The sequence below is a fragment of the Hippocampus guttulatus genome, chromosome 4 (assembly GCF_054856545.1).
Source record: "Hippocampus guttulatus isolate MCC_2025c chromosome 4, RoL_Hgut_1.0, whole genome shotgun sequence".
Lineage (NCBI taxonomy): Eukaryota > Metazoa > Chordata > Actinopteri > Syngnathiformes > Syngnathidae > Hippocampus > Hippocampus guttulatus.
In genome coordinates this window covers 3,441,173-3,466,068 of record NC_141264.1, presented here as the reverse complement: position 1 = coordinate 3,466,068, position 24,896 = coordinate 3,441,173, and the positions used below count along the sequence as shown (strand labels likewise).

Genomic DNA, 24,896 nt, shown 5'->3' with positions numbered 1-24,896 from the left:
GGAATCCTTTGATACAACAAATTACATAATGATCAACAGGTGTGCAGCTGCAAGGGGGGAGCCCTACAGTGCCACCTGTTGGTCACAAACAGAATCATGACAGTACCCCTCCCTCAAGGGACAGATCCCAAAACGTCCCATAGTAGTCCAAAGGCTTGCCTCGCCGGGGAACAGGAACGAAAAGCGATGGCAACCCTTGTCTTGCCAGGGAACAGGAACAAAAGCGACGGCAACCCTTGCCTCGCCGGGGAAACGGGAACAAAAGCGATGGCAACCCTTGCCTCGCCAGGGAACAGGAATGTAAAGCGACAGCAACAAAATCACAAGAAATCAAAGGAGCAGAAACCTAAGACTGAAAACAAAACATGACACCCATGAGTGGTCGGGCGGGAGTCATTTTATACAACTAATTACATAATGACCAACAGGTGTGCAGTTGCAGGGGGAGCCCTACAGTGCCAAAAAAATCCTTATAAAGAGCAAAAAATCCTTATAACATAGCAAAGCATTTTATATGTCAAAATAACGGCAGAAAAAAAACCCACGAAATTTTCAATTATATTTATTGTAGATCTCCATAATACAATGTCTGGTTAATGTCTAATCATCATTCTACTTAGTGGCATTACTGTGTTCAGAGTTGTATTCCTGCGTTACTTTTTTCACCAACTCCAAATCATTTGGAGTTGGTGAAAAAAAAACCGGAAATTTTCAGAATCCGTATGATTTGTGCGATACGGCCATATACGTAAGATTCACCACAAAATCCGTATGAACTATGGCTAAACCGTATGAGTTGACAGGTATGGAATATGGTTTTGTGAAGTTAAAGGCTTTTGCACAGCGGGGCTCTGCGTGCAGTGTATGGTTGGTGCTGGCACCATTTTCGGCAAAATAAGCAATTAGCGTCTCAACAAGAAATTGATTTCCAAGAAAGTCGTGGTTTCAGTAAATGCGAGAATTCCATTCGACGGCAACGTTAAGATTGGCAGTGAGTCATGACACTTCTTGGAACTTGGGCCCCAGTAAACTGACACTGTCAGCTCTCCTCCCAGTACATTGACCGTCGCTTTTCACTGTGTTTTAGGACATCACCAGCCACAATGATCATTCTCAAGGTGTTCACTGTTGCCCTTTTGGTGTTAGGTAAGTCATCAATTTTCAATAACAAAGTAAGAGTGAGTGAAAGGCATGTATGTAACAAAGATGTCAACTCTTTATCACAGGAACCAGCAGTTTTTCTGCTAAGGTTCGACAAGTGCGAAGTCATCCAGCAGGACCACCTGGACCACCAGGAGGACCACCTGGTCCACCAGGCCCAGATGGACCGCCAGGACCACCTGGTGAAACAGGACCATTAGGACCACAAGGTCAACCAGGACCACATGGACCAAATGGTCCACCAGGGCCAGATGGTCCACCAGGGCCACCTGGACCAGATGGTAAACCAGGGCCAAAGGGTGCAAGTGGACCACCTGGACACGATGGTCCACCAGGACCACCTGGACAAAATGGGTCAAGCGGTCCACCAGGACCACCTGGACCAGAGGGGCCGATTGGACCACATGGTCCAGGAGGCCCACCCGGGCCAGCTGGACCACCAGGACCACCTAGTATGCCAGGACCACCTGGACCACCTGGACCACCATATTATCCACCTTGGTCGGCTTATTATGGTCGACATTGGCCACCAGTACCTTGGCAACCTAAGCCATTCCCATATCAGCATTACGGATACTTGCCACCAAACCAGCCTTACCGATACTTTCCACCAAGGTATCTTGACCAATCCTTCCCACCACACCCTGAGCTACCTGGACCACCTGGACCTCCTAGTATGCCAGAACCACTTGGACCACCAAGAACTCCTGAGTCAGCACTACATTTTCCATATTATCCACCTCGGTCGACTTATTATGGTCACCGTTGGCCACCAGTGCCTTGGCAACCTAAGCCATTCCCATATCAGTCTTACCAATACTTGACACCATACCAGCATTACCGATACTTGCCACCATACTATTATTACCGATACTTGCAACCACACCATTATTACCGATACTTGCAACCACACCATGATTACCGCTACTTGACACCATACCATCCTTCCCGATACTTTCCACCGTCCCAGCCTGACCAATACTTGGCACCACACCCTGAGCTACCTGGCCCACTATCACCTCCTGGTGAACCATTTGACCAGTATCCATAATCTTCACAACGAGGGCAATGGATGAAAACGACCGAACTAGAGCAGCACCTTGCCAAGCTATACCATCACTCGGACATTTATTTCATATCATCAATTAGCCACCCGGCAAATACCAGCCACCATTGCAGTCACCTATTATTGTGGATTAAAAACCACCCATCTGAACCAAGTGTTACTCCAGATGAAAACAATCAACCTGACTTTTCAAACCAGGACCACCAACTAGGTCCCCGCCAGGACCTACCTCACCAACATGAGTGACTGCAGATATAAACGACCCAACTGGACCACCACCTTGTTCACCCAGCCTTTTACTGGTGATGAACACAACCCCCCTCTACCACCAATTGGACCAACATCTACTTCACCACCTGGCTCCCTGGGCATGTCATCCCAGAGCTTTGAGAGTGAGCTGTTTTTGTCCCTCAAAACTTGTCATGATTCATTCAATCCTTATTGTAATGATCATCGTGCGGTCGTGTGTGTAATGCACAATTACCATCCTTGCCCCCTGCACTCAGATCAAAGAATAAAGAGGATTTTTCTTCTTAATGACTTGGTTGTTTGAATATGACCTCAACTCAGACCTTTTATCCTTTGTGGTCTCAGACACAATTTTGCTTCCTGGGTTTGGCATCAAATTGCAAACACCTGCTGCATGATTGAAAACAAAAAACAAACAAACAAAACAACCGTCAACAACAACAACAAAAACTAGAGCTAGGAGGAGAAATCAAGAGGAGGAGCGCAGTCTTGGCATTTGTGTACTGGCATGTTGGAGCATTGGCATTGCACTGTCTCGGCCAGATTTGGACAGTCAGCTGAACTCATCTTCTACACCACGACTCTGAAGACGTTACTCTTTGTCCACAGGTTTAATGATGGAGAAAAAGGTGAAACTGTAACATACAATGAGGCGAAATTACCTTCAATTCACACCATGCACAGATGTTACAATAAAAAACTAATTTCGCAGTGTATATGAATTGCTTTTCGTTCACAACCAACAGAATAAAATAACATGACCTTGACTGCGAAATTAGCAAGACGACACCGTGCTAACGTAATGAGCAAGCGCTAGCTCAAATCCTAACATATTTTTTGCACATCGCCGAGCAGCATTTCTAACATAAAGTGTCACAGAACTGTTCACCGATAACAAAACAAACTTGTACATACCCAACGATGCTACCAAAGGCGTGAGATGTCTGTGGATTGTGCTGGCTTAAACTCGACGACCATAACGTTTCTCTCATTGACAATCTATCGCTCTACTTCCTGCTTCCGCGTACGAGTCTTCTGCTTTCATGACGTCACTTCCGGTTATGAACTTCGGTGTTTACAATGAAATCAATAAAATTATGTTGCATAAAGAAACACTCTTAATTATGCATAGGAATATTAACATTAGTTTGGTGTAACTTAAATGCAACATTCAAACTTAGATTAACTGTAAATTGGGGACAGAACACTCCCCGCCTGGCATGATTACGTGCCACCCACTTGTCCATTGCCTACGCATCTGGAGGAAGAAGCAACACCAGTTCAGTGACTGGTCTCATGAACAATGTCTCTCCTCCAGGCTTGATCACCATCACCTCGAACTCTTCCGTCTTTGCTTATATACAGTCTTTGTTACTATTCCAAGTGGCCATTCATTCCTTTGTACCTGGCGATCCTGAATGATGCTCTTCGGCTCGATGTTTTTGCGTGGAGACCGCCACTTACTTCGTGCTTGCAGGGTTGGGAGAAACTGTTTACGCCATCTGTCCCAGAAGGTGTTGGACAGATGCTGGACATGCCTCCACTGGCGCTTGTAGAGGTCAGTGGGTCCAAATTCTCCTGCAGGAGCTGGTAGAGGGGCCACTTTTTGAGTTAGAAGAGTAGCTGGCGTGAGTATGAACGACTCGTCTGTGTCAGTTGTCAAAGGAACAAGAGGTCGGGCATTGATGACAGCCGATACTTCTGCCATAACGGTTACCAAGATTTCATGGGTAAGTTTGTCTTTCAACTGAAGGAACATGGAGTCGAGTATCTTCTTGACGAGCCCGATCATTCTTTCCTATGCTCCTCCTAAATGAGAAGCGTGTGGAGGTTTGAAGGTCCAGGAACATGCTTGGTCTGAAAGGTAGGACTTAATACTGTTGTGGTCAATGTTGGGAGGTATTTTGAGATCCTTGCATGCACTCACAAAATTGGTTCCTCAATTAGAGCAGATACTTTTAACTGGTCCTCTTGCAGCCAGGAAATGCCTCAAAGAATTAATGAAACTGGATGTATCGAGGGACACAATGACTTCTATATGGACGGCTCTTATGCTCATACACGTAAAAATCACAGCCCAGCGTTTACTTTCTGAGAAGCCTCCTCTTGTCCGACGAGAATAGACACTCCAGGGGCCAAATACATCCAATCCGACATTTGTGAAGGGTGGGTTGGTGGAAAGATGAACTGCTGGGAGATTAGACATTTTTTGACTACTGGTCGGAGCCCTCAGACGTCTGCATGGCACACAGTAGATGATACTGCTCACTTTTCTCTTGTCACCAATTATCCAAAAGCCAGCTGAACGGACAGGTCCTTCCATAAAGTGATGTTGGACTTGAAGAATCTTCCACCCATTTCAAAACTTAGCTTGGTGCAGACGTGTGCACGTTTTCAGCATGACATCTCTGATCCACTGGCTAAAGGACACTTTGAGCCTTTCCTCGTTCATCTAGAACTACTTCAAACAACAAAGTGTATGCAGGAAAAGTGATGAAGATTTCACGACTGTGTTTTACAAGTTAAGATAAGAAAACTTTATTTGTTCCACACTGCGGAAATTTGCAGTCTTCAGCAGCAAAATTAAGGGGGTGGGGTGGGAAAGGGGGGAGAAAAAAAACTGTTTCATTGCAGAAAAAACATATATATATATATATATATATATATATATATATATATAGTACATATAGAGTATATATATGTAAAATCCTTGTCTCACCCCTCGGGTGGTGTCCGTCCCCCATTTAGCTCGGGTCCTCTAACAGAGGCCAGGAAGCTTGAGGTTTCTGCGCAATATCCTTGCTGTTCCCAGCACTGCGCTTTTCTGGACTGAGATGTCCGATGTTGTTCCCGGGATCTGTTGCAACCACTCATCTAGTTTGGGGGTCACTGCCCCGAGTGCTTGGGACCGCTAAATCCACTACAACGGCTTTCCTCTGCCCTTTATCTGTGATCACGATATCCGGTTGGTTCGTAGTTACCATCTTGTCAGTCTGGATCTGGAAGTCCCACAAGATCTTCGCTCGGTCATTCTCCACGACCTCCGGAGGTGTTTCCCATTTTGACCTTGGGGTTTCAAGTCCATGCTCCGCACAGATGTTTCGGTAGATTATACCAGCCACCTGGTTATGGCGTTCCATGTAGCACAGCTCTCTGAGTGGTTGCAGAGTCGCTGGAACAATGTGGTTATTTTGGGTGGCACTCCAAGTATTTCAGAATGTTCCAAAGGGAGAGGTGGTCAACTGTATCAAAGGCAGCTTTGAGATCTATGAAGGCTATAAAGAGATGTTGGTCCTTCCGAAACTCCCTGACCTTCTCAACAATGAGTCTAACTGCGGAGATGTGATCTATAGTGGACCGGTTGGGCATGAAGCCAGCTTGTTGGGGGCTTGTTGATGGACAGTAATATTGTGTGAGAAATTATGTGTGAGTAACTGCTCCAAGTGAAAAATGTTCATGTGAAATTGAAAGTTGAAATAGTTGTTTCAGTAAATATATGCATTTTGCACATAGAAAACTGATCCATGATTCCATGTTGATGAGAGAATTGAAACAGGAAAAAATAGGACAAAAGATATAAAAGGAAATTGAGAATCAATAAAAAAATGTGAGTTATCATGATTAATTATGAGTTAATTTGAGTTAATTATGACCGTTGAATTTTTAATCAGATTAAATATTTTAATCATTTGACAGCTCTAGAAAATATATTCATGTATTGCATGATATATTCCAATATATTACAATATATTTTTGTTTCGTAAGGGCAGATGCCTATTTTGTTCTTTTGACACTGACTGTTAATTGATTAATTTCAGCCGAAATGTCAAACGCATTGCTGTCGTATACCACATTCCTTCGGAAGGCTAACGACTGGAAAAATAATTAAATGTATGATCGTCTCATATTAGATAATGCTGGTGTCGGGCTGGAAACTTGGCAATGGCTTTTGGTCAACAATAAACATTACATCTTCAAAGAGAACAATCAGATCAGTAAATCATTTGTACAAATAACACGCACAAGGCCCGATCCCAGAGATTACAGACAACAAATTGATGAAAAACATTCACAAAATGTTAAAATCAGAGGACAGGACAGAATAACTGCTTTATGTTGGAACACAAATTGCTTGTAACAGCTCAAAATACTTCAAAGCGAAGACAATTTGCAGGAAACATGAAGTTGAGGCACAAAAATTCGCCACAGAAAATCATGCAACTGGCGCCTTAATATTGTCACCTGTCAGCTATCGCATGCAAGTATGAAGAAGAAATGTTGCTCGGCAAGACATGCCTGATAGAAACCAGCATTTGAACTTGTGTGAGAACACAAGGAAAGTCAATTAAATGTCTCACCGAATGATGAGGTCACCTTTCCGAGTATTGTACATAATGAGTTGTGTCTTTCATTTGCAGCTGTAAGGCAATGTAGAAAACATTCCATCATGATCGAGCCTGTCAGAAGAACGACGCGGTTCTCCAAAAGCAGACTTGATTGAACATTTGGAGAAAGAAGGTAATAATAATCATCAGTCATGTGGTCTTGCAAGTGTGCACATCCTCTTATGACTCGGAATGTGGCTGTGGATACAATGGACCAGTAACATTCATCCATCCATCCATCTTCTACTGCTCATCCGGGGCCGGGTTGTGGGGGCAACAGCTTTAGCAGAGAAGCCCAGACTTCCTTCTTCTTCCTGCTCTCCCCGGGAGATCCCGAGACGTTCCCAGGCCAGCTGGGTGACATAGTCTCTCCAGCGTGTCCTGGGTCGTCCTCTGGGTCTCCTCCCGCCCGATGGGACATGCCCAGAACACCTCACCAGGGAGGCATTCAGGAGGCATCCGAATCAGATGCCCAAGCCACCTCATTGGATTGAATTGGATACAACTTTATTGTCAAATACAGCACAGATGAAATTTCTTCTCATCTTGCTCTTCTCGATGTGGAGGAGAAGCGGCTCGAGTCTGAGCACCTACCAGATGACCGAGCTTCTCACCTTATCTCTAAGGGAGAGCCCAGACATCCTGAGGAGAAAACTAATTTTGGCCGGTTGTATCCGGGATCTCGTTCTTTCGGTCACGACCCATTGCTCGTGACCATAAATGAGGGTTGGAACGTAGATCGACCGGAAAATTAAGAGCTTCGCCCTTTGGCTCAGCTCCTTCTTCACCATGACAGACCGATACAACGTCCACATCACAGCAGACGCTGCACCGATGCGCCTGTCGATCTCTCGCTCCCTCCTGCCCTCACTTAAACTGCTCCACTTGGGGCAAGATCTCCTCCCTGACCCGGAGGGGGCACTCCACCCTTTTCCGACTGAGGACCATTGTTTCAGATTTGGAGGTGCTAATTTTCATCCCAACCGCTTCACACTGGGCAGCGAAACGCTCCAGTGAGAGTTGGAGAGCCCTGCTTGAAGGAGCCAACAGTACCACATCATCTGCAAAAAGCAGAGATGCAACAGTGAGGCAACCAAAACGGCCCCCCCTCAATGCTTTGGCTGCGCCTAGAAATTCTGTCCACAAAGGTTATGAACAGAATCGGCAACAAAGGGCAGCCTTGGCGGAGTCCTACCCTCACTGGAAACTATTCCGACTTACAAACTCTGACATCGGTGGTATATTGACAGCCCGTATCAGCCCGTATCAGGGGGTTTGGTACCTCATACCCACGGAGCACCCCCCACAGAACTCCTCGAGGGACACAGTCAAATGCCTTCTCCAAGTCCACAAAACACATGTAGACTGGTTCGGCGAATTCCCACATACCATCGAGGACCCTGCAAAGGGTGTAGAGCTGGTCCACTGTTTCACAGCCGGGACGAAAACAACACTGCTCCTCCTCAATCTGAGGCTTGACTTACTGACGGACCCTCCTCTCCAGCACCCCTGAATAGACCTTACCAGGGAGGCTGAGGTGTGAAATCCCTCTGTAGTTGGAACACACCCTCCGGTCCAGAGGGACCACCACACCGGTATGCCAATCCAGAGGCACTCTCCCCGCTGACCACGCAATGTCGCAGAGGCTGTCAACCAGGACAGCCCCACAACATCCAGAACCTTGAGGAACTCCTGGTGGATCTCATCCACCCCTGGGGCCTTGCCACAGAGGAGCTTTTTAACCACATCGGTGACTTCGACCACAGAGATAGGAGAGCCCACCTCAGAGTCCCCAGACTCTGGATCTCATCCACCCCTGGGGCCTTGCCACAGAGAAGCTTTTTAACCACATTGGTGACTTTGACCACAGAGATAGGAGAGACCACCTCAGAGTCCCCAGACTCTGCTTCCTCCAAGGAAGGCATGCTGGTGGAGTTGAGGAGGTGTTAGAAGTACTCCGCCCACCGGCTCACAACGTCCTGAGTCGAGGTCAACAGCGCCCCATCCCCACTGTACACAGTGTTAGTGGTGCACTGTTTCCCCCTCCTGAGATGTCGGATGGTGGACCAGAATCTCCTCGAAGCCTTCCGGAAATCGGCTTCCATGGCCTAACCGAACTTTTCCCACGCCCGAGTTTTTGCCTCGGCGACCACCAAAGCTGCATTGCGCTTGGCCAGTCGATACCCGTCAGCTGCCTCTGGGGTCCCACAGGCCAAAAAGGCCCGATAGGACTCCTTCTTCAGCTTGACGGCATCCCTTACTGCTGGTGTACACCAGCAAGTTTGGGGGTTGCCGCCATGACATGCACCGACCACCTTACGGCCGCAACTCAGATTGGCCGCCTCAACAATAGAGGCACGGAACATGGTCCACTCGGACTCAATGTCCCCCGCCTCCCCCGGGACATGGGAAAAGCTCTGTCGGAGGTGGAAGTCTCCCCTGTCAGAATGAGTTCTGACAGGTGATTCCGCCAGACGCTCCCAACAAACCCTCACAATACGTTTGGGTCTGCCAGGTCGGACCGGCATCTCCGCCAACCATCGGAGCCTACTACTTCCCACCAGGTGGTGATCAGTTGACAACTCCACCCCTCTCTTCATCCGAGTGTCCAAAACATGTGGACGCAAATCTGATGATACAACCACAAAGTCAATCATCGAACTGAATGAATGAATTGAATGAATTACCTTTATTGTCATTCCACGTTTGTGCAACGAGATTTCACTTAACAGGCATTGGAGCGCTCCGCAGATCAGGTCACGTCACGGGGAAAAAAGAAACAGGAACGATGAAGGCGGGTGTGTATGCGCGTCTGATTGTCTGGTTGTGTGTGCGTGTCAGGCCGCAGCTGCTTCGTCAAGGTCTTCTCATGGCGACAGTCCTGGCTTATCAAACACTGGCTCAGAAGGAGGGGGTGATGGTAGGGCACTAGCTTCCTTGCATACGTTCTTCCAGGGGAAAGGTCAAGATAGCAGATGTTTTGGGAACGGCTGCCAACAATTCCAGACAGCCTTGAGTCCATGGTCTGTGTCTCTTCAATGGCGCCGTTCAGCGATTTCTTTTGTGAGCACGGATCCCAATTTCTCTAAGTTGTTCTCCATCTTGCAAAGACGCTCCAAAACCGCATCCATTTTGCAGTTGAGCTCAGTCACCGCTTGAGTCTAAGTGTTGGACATCCACGCCATGCCATCCAAAAAGACTGGCAGCTTCTTCACTTCCAATAAAGCCGCTCCCGTCGGTTGAATTTTACGATAAATCAGGAAACTGCTTCCACCAAACAGCAGCATAGCTGCTATCAGAAGGCCGATAATGTAGATGTCTTCAACATCCTCAACCGACAGTCTTGACAGGCACACCATTCTCCACTTCCTCCAGGGATCTAGGGTGTACCCCAGCAAATGTCCCTGAGGGGCAAGCAGGCTCCCCACTGCCTGCTCTTCTCGTCGAGAAAATTTTGTCGATTGCAATGAGAGACCAGCCAACCAATTCCATGGTTTGTTTTTAGGATGAAAATACGGCAGGAGGCTAGGAAAGTCAGACAAAGACAGCACATAGACTGAGTGGTGAGCAAGGGGAGGGGGGGGGGGGACAGGAGCAGAGCAAAAAAGTGTCAGCCTTCGTCGAGAGCCAAGTGTGTCCTGGTGCTAAGTCCACAAATGGATACCCATGTGAACCCCAGTGTACAGGCACTGAGCCGGGGGGCAATGAGTATGCCCATATGTGCTCTGCGCCTCTCACCATGGGCAACTCCAGAGTGGAAGAGAGTCCAACCCCTCTCGCCTACCCCGCACACCAGCTCAGGCTCCTTCCCTGCAAAAGAGGTGACATTCCATGTCCCTAGAGCTTGCTTCTGCAGCCGACGATCGGACCACCAGGGTCCCCGCCTTTGGCTGCCGCCGAGCTCACACTGCACCCAACCCATTTGGCCCCTCCCATGGGTGGTGAGCCCATGAGAAGGGGGGCCCACGTTGCCTCTTCGGGCTGAGCCTGGTCGGGCCCCATGGGTGCAGGCCCGGCCACCAGGTGCTCGCCAACGAACCCCACCCCGAGGCCTGGCTCCAGAGGGGGGCCCCGGTGACCCACGTCCGGGCAAGGGAAACTAGGTTGCATTTATTTTGTTCATCATAAGGGATTTGTGAGCCGTGCTTTGTCTGGTTCCTCACCTCGGACCTGTTTGTCATGGGTGACCTTGCCAGGGGCATAAAGCCCCAGGCAACTTAGCTTCTAGGATCATTGGGACACACAAACACCTCCACCACGGTAAGGTGACGGCTCACGGAAGGGAGTAACATTCAAATGCATGGTAATGGGAGTCAGCACACACCTGCCACCATTTGAAGTGCCTCTGCTTTACCCCATCTTAAGTTTAGCTGTTCTAATCAGATTCTCCTGGTGTTTTTTTTTTTTTTTCAAGATGGGGATCTTGTTCAAAAGGTGTCAGTTGGGAGAAAGTTATGGAAGGATTGCCAAGGCATTGAATACACTGTGTGACAGAAGGGATGTTCACACGGCACACATTTGATCCGGCGCTGCACCGATGTATTTTTTTGCGATATATTTTACACCGGAGCAAATTTTGTGGAGCGTTCACACGTACAAAGCCGCTGACCATGTCAGCACCGGCACAGCGTCGGTGCAGCTCCACTTGCGTTCACACGGCAGTTTCTGCAGTGGAGCAAAACAACAGAAAACAAATGAGCTGTCGTGTTGGTTCTTTTTAAAACTTATACACAACTGAAGTAACTGCTGTAAAGGAATGTCCTTCTCCGTCTCGTTTTCCATGCCTTCTGCTCGAGAGTGACCGCCCCCGAAAACATAAATCAACAATGACTTCAATGACACTCAGAAAAGCAAACATGTAATGCGCCAAACAGAAAAATCAAGAGAGGGAATCACAAAATAAATTCTATGGGGGACGGGGGGTTGTGAACACACAACAAAGGAACAAACTACACAAACAACTCCGAGACAGTCCAGTCTCCTACAAAAGGAAAGATGATGTTTGGGGACTATCCCCCCCCCCCCCCCCCATTCTAGTTGAGATGGTATAACCCAAGAGGTGCTTGCTCCTGTTACCAGCCTTGTCTTGTGTCGTTATTAAACAAACACATGACGGAAGTCCGACAGAGCACGAAAGCAACGCATTCTCGCCGTACGTAATCAACTCTTCTCATGCGTAGCGAGGCTACTCCCCCCCTAGCAAACGAGCATTTGCTCCAGAGCAAATTGTAGCATTCACACGTGTAAATTTACATCGGTGCTGCCCCGCAAACAAGCATTTGCTCTGGAGCAAATTTTTAAACCACCTCCCTGAGGTGGATCAAATTTGATCCGGTGTAAGCTGTTTTCCAGGGCTACGCCGGAGCAAATTTGCACATGTGAACGCTCTACTGGCGCAGTGCCGGTGGAGCACCGGAGCAAATCTTGCCGCGTGAACACCCCTAGAGTCAATCATCAACTGGTGAAAATGTAAAATTAACAACTGCACATCGGGTCAATGAAAAGATAAGGAAAAAATTGTAAGAGCCACCAAGAGGCTGACAGCGAGACTGAACCTATCCTGTTACCTTCTCTACCAGAATCAGCTCGGACGCTGTTTCAAGGAGGACAAAATCTGATTGCCACGGAGAATTAGGACTAGGGCTGAATGTTTTTCAGAAAAGCTCTCATGGACCATATGCATGGAAGCACATGACACATTTGCAGTCGAAAAGCGAGGCGGGGAAGGAGTTTCTGGTTGTCGCTTATTTTGAATTACCAGGAAAGGAGGAAAACTAACCTCATTATTTAAATCACTCCTTTTCAAATAGTGGGGCGGGCGGGTGTTTATTTTTGTTCTCTATAAAAAATGTTGAGTTGAGCAATTCACAAGAAGACGTGCAAGTGTCTGTACATATGGATCTCAACGATTGTTCTTTAATCACTTTGCAGTGGTGTGTGGAGCATAGTTGATGCCCAGGTCGAATAGTTGGTTTCAAGCCGTCAAAATTTGTATTGATTAATTTATTTACTTACAGTAATTGATGTGCATGTTGAAGGGGGATCTAACTGGGAAAGAAGGGGCATGCACTACACCCAGTAAGACCATCATGCTGTTGCTGCCCTGCTGGTAGCTAGTGACACCAGCTTGCCTGCTGTCACCAACTTCCATCGGGGCCCCAGCAACATCCTATCATTGCTGGGCAGCTTTATCTCAGTTCATAGAGCTGTTTGCCCAGTGACCAAAGATTTCGTTGTTTGAATGTAGGCTATCCCCTGGCCTACTGCCCAAAGACAGCTGCGATGGGCTCCAGCGCGTCCCGCGAATCTTCTGAGGATCAGCGGATTAGAAGATGGATGCTTTTCTTGCTGGTCTCAGACCAGCACGAAAACACAACAAAACCATGCTGGTCAGTGCTCAGTTGACTGTGAACTATCAAAGTGCCCTTCGGCAAGACTCTGAACCCATTATTGCCTCCAGGTTACTATTGTACATGATAAACTGGTCTTATGTTACTTGGTTCAAAAAATAGCACAAAGGAATGCACACTTCTCTTGGAGCCTCTGCAACCTATTCATTGTCTCTTGCAGCTCCTTCCCACAGGAAGGCGCTATCCACAACTCGGCACACTAAAAACCAGCAGACATTCCAGCAGCATCTTCCCGCTTGCCTTTTACTTCCTAAAATGTTGACTTTTAATTCCTGAGTAAAATGTTGTCCATTTGTGCCAGTTTTGCACTTTTGTGTTGTGACATTGTTGCCGTATTCATTCTTATAATTTTGGCATGCTGCGTTATTTGCATTAGTGTTGTCCACAAATGGTATAGATTTACTCGTGATAATTTCTTCGGTAGTTTGAAATGGCAAAGGTGATTCTGATTTGGATTTTCACTCATTCACATGTGTGGTGTATGCAGAGATTTAACGGGAAAAACAATGAATCCATTTTGGAAGAAGGCTTTAACATAATGAAATGTGCGAGCCGTGAAAAGCTGTATTTTCTTTCCAGCTGCGGATTTTAAATACAGTCAAACCTCGGTTTTCGTCCATAATCTGTTCCAGAAGGCTGTTCGAAAACCGAAATTGTTCGAAAACCTAAACCACGCTCTTTTTAAAATAAAAATGTTTCCTGAACACGTCTGCTCACAATGGAAAGCAACACGTCGAAGTGTCACTTACTCGTCTACCCGAGGATGCGCGTCACTTCCTCGTGTAAGGAAGGTGAGAGGAGTCAAATGGTGCATTCAAGTGCGCTCAGTTTGTTCGAGAACAAAAATTTGTTCACCATCCGAGGCATAAGAAACTCGAAATTTTTGGTCGGAAACCGAATTGGTCGAGAACCGAGACGTTAGAAAACCGAGGTTTGACTGTAATCAGAAATTAGAACATTTTGCCCTCAAAACATGATTATTTCAACTAATCTGCCATGGTATAGTGCTTGCTAGGACTGAGTTAGAGGAGACAAACCGGTTTGTCCGCTTTGCAAAGCTACAATAGACTTTATCACCTCCACCATAGGTGTAAAAACTCAGGTACTGGAGGGCCGCTGTCCTACATGTTTTCCAAGTCTCCCTGTTGCAACACACCTGATTCAAATGATCAGCTCATCAGAAAGCTCTGCAGAAGCCTGACATTGAACCTGTTCATTTCAATCAGGTGTGTTGCAACAGAGAGACTTGGAAAACATGCAGGACAGCGGCCCTCCAGGACCTGAGGTTGACACTTATGACCTACACCATCCAATTCTTTGTTGTTAGACGGATTATTAAAAAATAAAAAAAACACTAAATATGTACCAGCTGTTTGAGAGCATATTAGGACTCCAAGTACAAAGCGCAAAAGATTCCTGCGGTGATGAACTTTGATGTCATCTATTGACTTCAAAGTGACTCAATAATTACAACTTGGCAACATGAAGCAGAATAATCATCGAACAGAAACCACCCACTGTAATTGTGTGAAAGCAAAAGATAAATCAATTAAATGATCCATCTTGACAAGTGCCCCACCTTAATGACAAGTGATATAAGCCCTGTGTTGATGACTGTGAGGCAACAGAAGACAAACGGGAGCAGGACCCACAACAACGTAAGAACTGCTCCAAGGCCAAATTTGAGTTTTTGTGGTGAGTACTTTCTCCATCTTGAACTGTTTTCAGGGAAAACAATGTTAATGTTGGACACATTTGGTGTTGCACTTTGTACAATTACCTGAAAAATATGCATTTGGCCTCAAGTTCAAGTGGGGATTACCTCATGCACTTTGGCAAACTTGTCCAATGAAGTTGTAAAGCAGGGATGTGGAGTTCAGGCAGGCAGTGGAGGTATAGCCTCTTCTCTCCTGCATGTGAAGAGAAAAACAAAAATAGCAAAAAAAAAAAAGAAAAAAAACCCACACACAAAAAACTAAAAATGATTCCATTAAAATATTTTCCATTTTTGTCCTGTCTTCAGTGTTTTACATTGCTGCTGAGTCATGGCTCCCTTTGTGCCAAAAGTCTTTCTTGCAAGAGAGAGTGTGCTAAACATGTCTCGGTTAACAATCTCGGAGCAGCTCGCCAGCTGGATCTGCTATGTAAACCGTTATAGGTTCTGGGGCAACTCTGAAGTTTGTCTCCTTGCATTTATTGGAAGGATGTCCCTGATATATGATCTTCTCATGGGTGTTGGGGAGTGTTCACATGTTTCAAAACAATGAGTCCTCCAAATGGGGCATAGAATCACAATACACAATTCCTGAGGTGATCTCACCTGTCACGCTGGGGGTCAGTGGTCCGCGAACACAGCTGTGGATGTCACTCACATTGTGTCTTAGTGTTGATGTGATCTCACAAGCAGCAGTTGATTTAATCAGAAGCCGTTAACTCAACAAAAAGATGTTAACGTAAAAGTTGAGAGCGGAACCCTTTTGGTCACACCTCAATTGTCAAATCCTATCGTAAGAGAGATTTCTGCACAGTCACACTTTGTAACTACAAAAGGAGTAAATATGGGATAAAATATTGACATTTATTCTCACAATATGGACCCGGCCGGTCTGTGAAAAGCGAAAATCTGAGAACAACTGAGGGTCACTGAAATGGATTGAGGAAATGTTCTTTGTAAATTATAGAAAAAAAAATATGTTAAAAAATCTGGGAACATGTGAATTTGCCAATGGCCAACTACAAATATTTGGGGATCCACTGGGGTAGAGGAACTAGAAGCCTTTCTGTACTTATGGGTACATGACAGACAAAGGAGGAGGCCATGTTGGCCATGCCTGGGCTAATTTATTGAATGAATGTGTGTGACATTATTTCGTTATTGTGATTCAAGATTGGATGTGTGCAGTGTGGAGTGTGTGGAGTTTGCAGTGCACTTGATAAACTTAAAAATGTTAAAGTCACTGTCACAATATTTTGGCTTCAATCAATTTGAAAAAATCTTCAGTTGGTGCACCCTGAAAATATTACCTTCAAGAAAAGCGAATGCATTGTTTTTGGTTGTTCAAACTTAAAATAATGAAGTTGGATTAATTACATAGGATAAAGAACCCTTTCTATTTAACCTGAAAATGTTTCCTTCATGTAAACCATGTTTTTTACATTTGAACAAAGTATATATTTTTAATTTCTATCAAAGATTTTAAATTTTCATCATGCTACATTAAAAATAAAGGGCAAGGCAATGTTGTTGAAACAGCACAAGATTACAAAGCATTTAAAACTTCAGACATTTAAAACATAGGACAGATATAAAACCTATCTTAATAAATAAAATTATTGAAAGAACGAACAGATTTTTTAAATTATATGAATTTGAAAAAATGCTTTATATGAGCTCAGTCATAGGCGTTGGAAACTAAGCTTGGTTTTTCAACTTGAACTTGAAAGCAATCACACTTGGGGCTGACTTCATACACCCAATTCCCAATAACTGAAGAGAACCTTTCAGTGCTCCGTGAATTTTTTCTGGCCCAAATGGCCGTACTTCAAACAAGGAGAGAATCTTATTTTGGACCCAAGTGTTCCATCAATGACTATCGTAATGTCTTCCGGGATGTACAAAGAATTATCTCTCTCAAGTAATAAACATCGCTGTGGTGACATGCTCCACTTTGTCAGCCTCATTTTCCTGCAAACGCACAAATGGCAGACAGAGCAGTCGGCCACAGCAGTACTCACACTGTTTCGACGCATGGCCATGATGAAAAACGTGAAACTTGTATGTCAATTTTCTTTTTAACAGCAATTTGCCCATACAATTTAGAAAGTGGGCGGCCCGGTAGTCCAGTGGTTAGCATGTCGACTTACGCAGTGCAGAGGTTCCGGGTTCAATTCTAGCTCCAGCTTCCCTGTGTGGAGTTTGTATGTTCTCCCCGGGCCTGCGTGGGTTTTCTCCGGGTACTCCGGTTTCCTCCCACATTCCAAAAACATACCTGGCAGGCTGATTGAACACTCAAAATTGTCCCTAGGTGTGAGTGTGAGCGCAGATGGTTGTTTGTCTCTGTGTACCCTGCGATTGGCTGGCAACCGGTTCAAGGTGTCCCCCGCCTACCGACCCTCGTGAGGATAAAGCGCTTCGGAAGATGAATGAATGAATGAACAAAAAAAAGGAATGTTTCAAGGGATATTACAAAGGTAAAAATGTGGTTTTCTGACAATCAAAACATGTTGCTTCCTCCATATTACTCACACACACACACACGCACACACTTTGTTGAGGTGTTTGGTCACTGTTTCTATAAATTTGTTCATTGAACAATAATGTTTAAGTGTATAATTATATTTTAAAGTGTCAAGCACTATCTTGAGGCACTCTAAACAGCTAAAAAGAGTGTTCAAGATAATTTGGACATTCTAAAAAACAAGAAAACATGTTTGTGGCATTGAATATTTTTTTTCAGTTTCTTTTTGTTGTCACTCACAACACGTTTATCATTCCATAAATTGTTTTGCAAAAGCCATTTCAAAAAGTTGTTTATTTGCTTCATTGCATGGAAGCATTGTTCAGATGTTCACGTCAAAAAAGTGAAAATATTAGCATCAAAGTAGTTTTCTTCAGATTCTGTGAGAAGTGGGTGAATATTTTGTTATGTTCTCTCACTGATTACCAAAGAATGGAAACAGGGAGAAAGGTCGGATCAATCTTTTTTTAACGTGTGAAAAAAACCCCCACTTCTTATTCTTACAGTTCACTGTGGTAACAGGGAGGAAGGTTAATTCTTGGAAGGGGAATCCTCTTCCGTAACTTCGGGTAACTCGACTCCAGCAATTTTCTTCAGTTGGGGAGACTCTGCCACAGGTTGTTCCTTCCTTTTTGTAAAGAACCTATCGAGTGTAACTTGTTTCTGCCTTCTTTTGAGAACTTTCCGAAAGTGGCTCATAATGTCATGAAATACATACACAGCTCGACTGCTTGCGGCTTTATCTGGATGATACAGGTCCACAAAGTTTTGGATATCATTCCATTTTGCACACATTTCTTTGATGCTAGCAGTGGAGGCATCCTTCCTTCCCCCATCCTCATCAGAAGACATCTCCTCCTTCAGCGTCGTCTTCTGCTCTTCCTGAAGGTGCTGAAGTTCTTCTGTCGTGAGCTCATCACGATGTTCGGCAATTAGCTCCTCGACATCACTGCTGTCCATCTCCAAACCGAGAGTTTGCCCCATATTGACAATTTCATTAATCAGTTGCCTATCCTCTTGCGATTCGTCCTCGACATCAGCAGCTGTGCTGGCACTAGCAACACTCTTAAGCCCTTCAGATTCACGTTCAGAAACACAATCGGGCCACAATTTCCTCCATGTGGAGTTCATAGACCTATTTAACACTTGGTTCCAGGCTTTGTCGATGAGGGTGATGCAGTGGTAGATATTCAAATGATGCTTCCAAAAATCTCAAAGGGTTAGCTGAGTGTCACTAGTCACCTCGAAGCATCGTTGGAATAGGAATTTTGTGTACAGCTTCTTGAAATTGGATATTACTTGCTGGTCCATCAGTTGAAGCAGTGGTGTCGTATTCAGAGGAAGAAACTTGATTTTGGTGAAATCAAATTCTTCTGTTAAGTCATCCTCCAAACCTGGAGGGTGAGCAGGAGCATTATCCATTAAAAGACAGCAGCGTAATGGCAACTTTTTGTCCTCCAAATATATTTTTTACGGCCGGGGCAAACACCTTATGCACCCACTCGGTACAAAATTGTCTGGTCAGCCAAGCCTTTGTATTAGACCTCCACATAACAGGTAATCTACCCTCGATTATGTTGTTAGCTTTGAATGCTCTGTGATTCTCTGAATGGTAAATAAGAAGAGGTTTTATCTTGCAATTGCCACGAGCATTACCACATAACAGAAGAGTTCACCTGTCCTTCATAGGTTTTTGGCCTGGAAACGACTTCTCCTCGCGTGTGATGTAGGTCCTTTGTGGCATTTTTTTTTCCAAAAACGGTCCAGTCTCATTCAAATTAAAAGTTTGCTGGGGAAGATATTCCTCGGCCTTGATGAGATTTTCGAACTGTTGTATTGTATCTTGGCTCAAACTGTCCCCTGCTTGCTGTTTCTCAGTGATGAAAAAAAGCAAAAGTTTCTCCAATTCTTCTCATACTTGTGGCCTTTTTTTGCTGAACACACAAGATCCTTTTGCCACATCACTGACTTTCAGATGGTCTATCGTTTTTAGGATGCTGCTGATGGTGGCTTTCGGCATCCCAAACTTCTTAGCCAACACAGACACACGCACACCTGACTCATATTTCACGATCAAATCTTTCTTAAATTCTATAGTTTTGCACACTATTTTCCTCTTTTCTTCACCAGGTTTACCACTTCCACTTGCTTTCTTTGGTGCCCTGATTAGGGGCTGATACACGATGCAAAAATAACAGTCCAATATTATGTAGTTCTCACCTAACACGTCTGCTTTTTTTTTTCAATCTTTATTGAACAATACAAACTCGTCTGCTCACAATGGACGCTACACGAGGAAGTGTCTCACCAAACACGCCTCCTTTTTTAAAAAATCTTTATTGAACAATACAAACTCCTCTGCTCACAATGTACGCAATACGAGGAAGCGTTTCACCAAACACGTCTGCTTTTTAAAAAAAATCTTTTTTGAACAATACAAAAATGTCTGCTCACAATGTACGCCACACGAGGAAGCAGAGCCGAGAGGAGTGAAGTGACGCATTCAAGTGTGCTCAGTTTGTTCGAGAACCGAAATTTGTTCGTCATCCGAGGCATAAAAAAATAGAAAATTTTGGTCGAAAACCGAATTGGTCAGGAACCGAGACGTTCGAAAACTGAGGTTTTACTGTAATGATATGTATGTTAAGATTTTGATGATTATCCTTGACTATTGCGTGTATTGGAATGTTCATGCGCCCTACGTGATGCTGATGATATGGTAGGCCTGTGCCGTGAATCAGGTCACTAATTGTTTAGTCATGTCGATATGGGTGTCTACCGAGGTACCAGGAAGCATTTTGTTTGACAGATGAGGTGATCATATCGTTTTTTTGTTTTTTTTTTGACCACCCGCTTATCCCTACATCCTGATATGGATTTTTAGAATTACAACACAATCAATCATTTGGAAAGATTGAAATCTCTGTCGGCTGAGTGATTGCGGTAAGTGTGCATCTGAAGATGTATACCCAAATCAAAACAAGGCTGAAGACTCGCTAGCCAGCCTATACAGCACACTTAAACACCATTTGGGGGGTTTTAAACTGCAAAATGAATTCATACAATCGGGAATATTTGACCAAAGGTGATGTGTGTGCCAAAGTTCATGTTTTCACAATTGTTAAGACCTACAAAATAAACTTCAATTTTTTGGAGGGGAAACAGCAGGCCGCCACGGCGACAACTCTCGGCAAAATTAAAATGATGCTTTTCCTGGTCGAATTGTACCTCTATGGATGAAACACACACAGTTTCAAGACAATTGGATAAAATCTGAAGACGTTTTTCAAAATGTACAAAAATAAAATAAAAAGGCAAAAACGGGTGCAAATGAGAACGAAAATTCAAAATGGCAGACTTCCTGTTGGTTTTAGCATCTTGCTCCATGAGACACTAAAATACTGACTAAAATAGCAACCCGCATGCGCACATAACGTTTTCTGTTCCGCCGCCACAACACTGAAAACAAAACAAAACAAAAGTAAATTAGAAGAGACACACACACACCACAAATACACATACAGGCACAGTGAAATCACGTTGATCACACAGGAGAGATTCGATCGCTTCGAGTCAACGCGTGTGCGGTGACTTTTATGAGAAACCATTTTTCGGTACTGTCAAAATGACGCCAACGGAAACGACACGCTACCGGAAACGATTGTTACCGTGAAATCCTCAGGCCTGTCGTAGTTTTTGATTGATTTATTTTTTTTGACTGAAAATTTCCTTGCGTCCCAAAAACGCACATTATTCGGAACTGTGCATCCCGCGTGAAAATTAAGCGTCTAGGACGCGGGACCCAGAGGTAACGAGATGGCTGCTAGACCAGGGGTGGTCAACCAGTCAGAGACGAAGAGCCAACACACACACACACACACACACACTTTTTTGCCCAAAGATCGACTTTTGAAGCGACCAACTTCCCACGATCAACCCGATCGCGCATGTGCTAGCATACACACACACACACACACACACACACACACACATGCCCAATCATGCACTCGCGCACATATGCACACACGGCATGATGACCAACAGAACGGCCCGAACTTGGTCGAAAGCCAAAGACAAAAACACACAAATCTTTTTTCTCCCACCCCTTGCGGTCGACTTGAGACCAGTCCGCTGGCTCCCGGTCGATTGCGATCGACGTATTGAGCACCCCTGCCTTAAAATCAGAGGTAATTCGCTGACTAGCTTAGCGCCGTTGTTTGCGCATGAGTGGTGATTCAGCGATCTGATTAGTTGCCCTCTTGTCAATCAAGTAACGGGATTGATGATAGGCTGACGTAGTGTGTTCTTGTGAATTTAGCACCTTTGTTTAAATGGCATCGCCACTGCCGAGGTGTTTTCGACGCTTGTTGTGTGAAATTGAACCAGCCAACGGGCCGCGGGTTGGCTAGCCCTGGTCTCGACTCATAAAATATGTCAAATATTGACAAGATATGTGTGGCCTGGTCTGTGTAAACACAAAATAATTTCTAAGCGGGCTTTATTCCCGACTGAACATTGAAAATGCACAACACAATTAAAATACAAGACTGAGATATGTAAATTGAATTCTAACAAATCTCAGAAAAGTATAAAGCAGAAGACAAGTAGTGGCTTGCTTGATCGGGAAAAAATTTGAACGCTAGACTGCGCCAAACCCAATCCGAGCAGGGACTTAAAACACAGCCCACACAAATGCATTTCATCTGATATAAATTGATATGCCATAAAGGTTTATAATGAATTGGTGACATTAGAAAAGAAATATAAAATAATTTGTTATGCTATCAATTATACAAAATTGATTTTGGCGTTGTCATGATTATTGCACCATATTCACATGATATGATTTGTTGTGATCTTGCCTGTAATAAAATTGTTGTAATTTTGCTTAACTATGCATGATGATGACTTAATTAAGGTAATTTATGCTTTACTATTAGTTCAAAAAATGCTTTACATATTTACTCAGTAACTACTTCAAATGTAATTATGCTTCATATTTGATGTGTTTTTTGCATGTCCATGTTATTCTCACAAACGTGACACATGTTAGGATTTTGCAGTGTTAGGCATGTTGCTTTGTGTGAGTTGCTGATGAAGTGATATGTATTTATTTGAAAAACAATGGACGTCATAAAAAAGAGTTACAGTGGAAGCTTTGAGATTTACAAATAATTTAACGGGTTTAAGTGGCAGTTCTTGTGGAGGGACACACACGCACACGCACACGCACACATACACACACACACGAACACTGTTCATCCTGTAGGCCACCTGTGTATTCTCATGATGTAATGTATTGCGCAATGCAGTTTGACACACTCTCTCACCAACAATTTCCATTGACCAAAAATCAAAGCATTTCAACCATTTGAATTTCCACAAACTCCCTCCAAAATTATCAGATAATTTCTACACCTTTTGATTGATTCAAAGTATTGTGGCAAAAAAGCAGCCCGTGTGGAAAAAGAATAAAAGTCAGTTCAGCCAAGATCCAGGAAGTAGATTTTCCCGTTTTGTTTATTTCAAATGGAAACAGATAACCAGGTTTAGCGGAACACATGTATCAATGCTCGCCAAGCTGTCAGGCCTCAGTGACTTCCTCACTCCCCTTTTAGAATGGGTTCGGCTGAGCTGCAAGCCAATCAGGTCAGAGCTGCAATTGGCCATTCCTAGGTGATTGCAATTACCTTCCTTGAAACAATTATCATTCTACAAAACTAATTAAGCATCACACAATGACATCACACAGCAACAGTTTTGGATGGAGAGAACTCTGCACCTTTCTCCCGATCCAAAATCCACCAAAAAAAAAAAGTTCATGTGCTATTTGGCATGAAGACACAAACTGTTTGAACAAACTGTTCAACATATACCGACTGATGCCAAAATTCTTACTTACAAGCAATTATGTTTACATTTTCTTTCTTGACTATTTTTAGATTCAGATTTTTCTAATTGTGAAGTTGGCCCCCATTTGGTTTTCCTCTTTTCTTATTCAGATTCACATTTTGACAGATTTTTATTTTTCCCCATTCCTTACTCAAGCCCTTGTCAAGTTTTGTCACGTTTTTTTGTTCATGATCACTGACTTTACTCCCCTGGCTCCTCGAGAGCTCCAGGTCCCCGTTCCGCTACCTCAACAATACTCGGCACCTGTCAATGCGTCTTAGCAACAGCAGGCCCGTGCCCCAGCTGCTTGGCAGTGCGAGGCCGCAACCGTGCTCCTGCAACACAAGCCCTGCGGCCGCCTTCACAACCTGCTCTAGTGTCGCAAGCCCTGGGGCCACCTCGCTAACCTGTGGCCGCCCTCCGTGCCTGCTCGAGTGTCGTAAGCTCTGGGGCCACCCAGCGAAACTGCTCTGTCGGCCCAATACTGGCGGTGGCCCTCTGATATCTTTCAGGTGATTTACATCTTTTATCTTCCCTCTCTGACCCTGCTCCGGTGGCACAAATCCTGCAGCTGCCTTCCAACCTTGCTCCAGCGGTGCAAGCAGTATGGCTTCCCTCAAGGTCTGCACTCGCCCTCTTATACTGTTCTAGCAGCGCCAGCCTTACAGTCTCCCTTTGAACTTGCTCTGGCAATGCAACCCCTGCAGCGGCCCTCCCACCATGTTCTGGCAGTGCAAGCTCTGCAGCCATTCTCCCACCATGTTCCGGCGGTGCAAGCCCTGCAGCTGGCCTCCGTCGCTCCTCTGGTGGTGCAAGCTCTGCAGCCTTACTCCCGCCCTCCTCCAGCAGTGCAAGCCCGACAGGTGCCCTGTAGTCATGCTCCAGTGGTGCTAGCCTGTGGGCACCTCTGATCCAGTTTCAGCTGCGCATGTTTTGCTGCTGCGCTCCAAATCTGCTTGAGTGATGCAAGCCCTACAGCCGCCCTCACCTCATGTTTGGACCCCAGGACAGCCACCAGAGTAGTCCTGCCAAGAATCTCCACTCATCTCAACCTGGACGCCCACCGGACTGATCCAACAAAGAACCTCTTATTTCGTCTTCCACGATCCACCTTTGATTTTGGTTTTGATTGAGTATTTCATTTCATGTTTTTCTTGTGTTATTTTGTGTCGGTCTCTTTCGGTTATTGTGCCCACTTGTGCTCGTTTACCCGATCCTTGTGTTACCCAATCACCTCCTCTTTCAGTTAGTGCCTTGTCCAGGTTCTCCTTGTTGTTTCGTCAGTTTTATTTGTGTTTAGTTCCTTGCTTTCATTCATCTTTGTTCCTATGCAGTTGCTGTGGCTCTTTTCCATTTTGGTCCTTCATTCTGTCATATAGGCTTGACGTCTCACAGTATATCAACTCAAATTACTCAAGTGACATGTCAGCATGTCAAGCTTTCTTCTTTCTAGTCAGTGTCAACTGTCGCTGTACGGATTCTGCTAAAATCATTA

The 24,896-nt window shown here is 44.8% G+C and overlaps 1 pseudogene; it reads left to right on the top strand.

Annotated features, from left to right (window-relative positions):
• Positions 1 to 1,385: 1,385 nt before the first annotated feature.
• Positions 1,386 to 24,896, top strand: part of LOC147205665 (uncharacterized) — a 33,299-nt pseudogene continuing 9,788 nt past the window's right edge.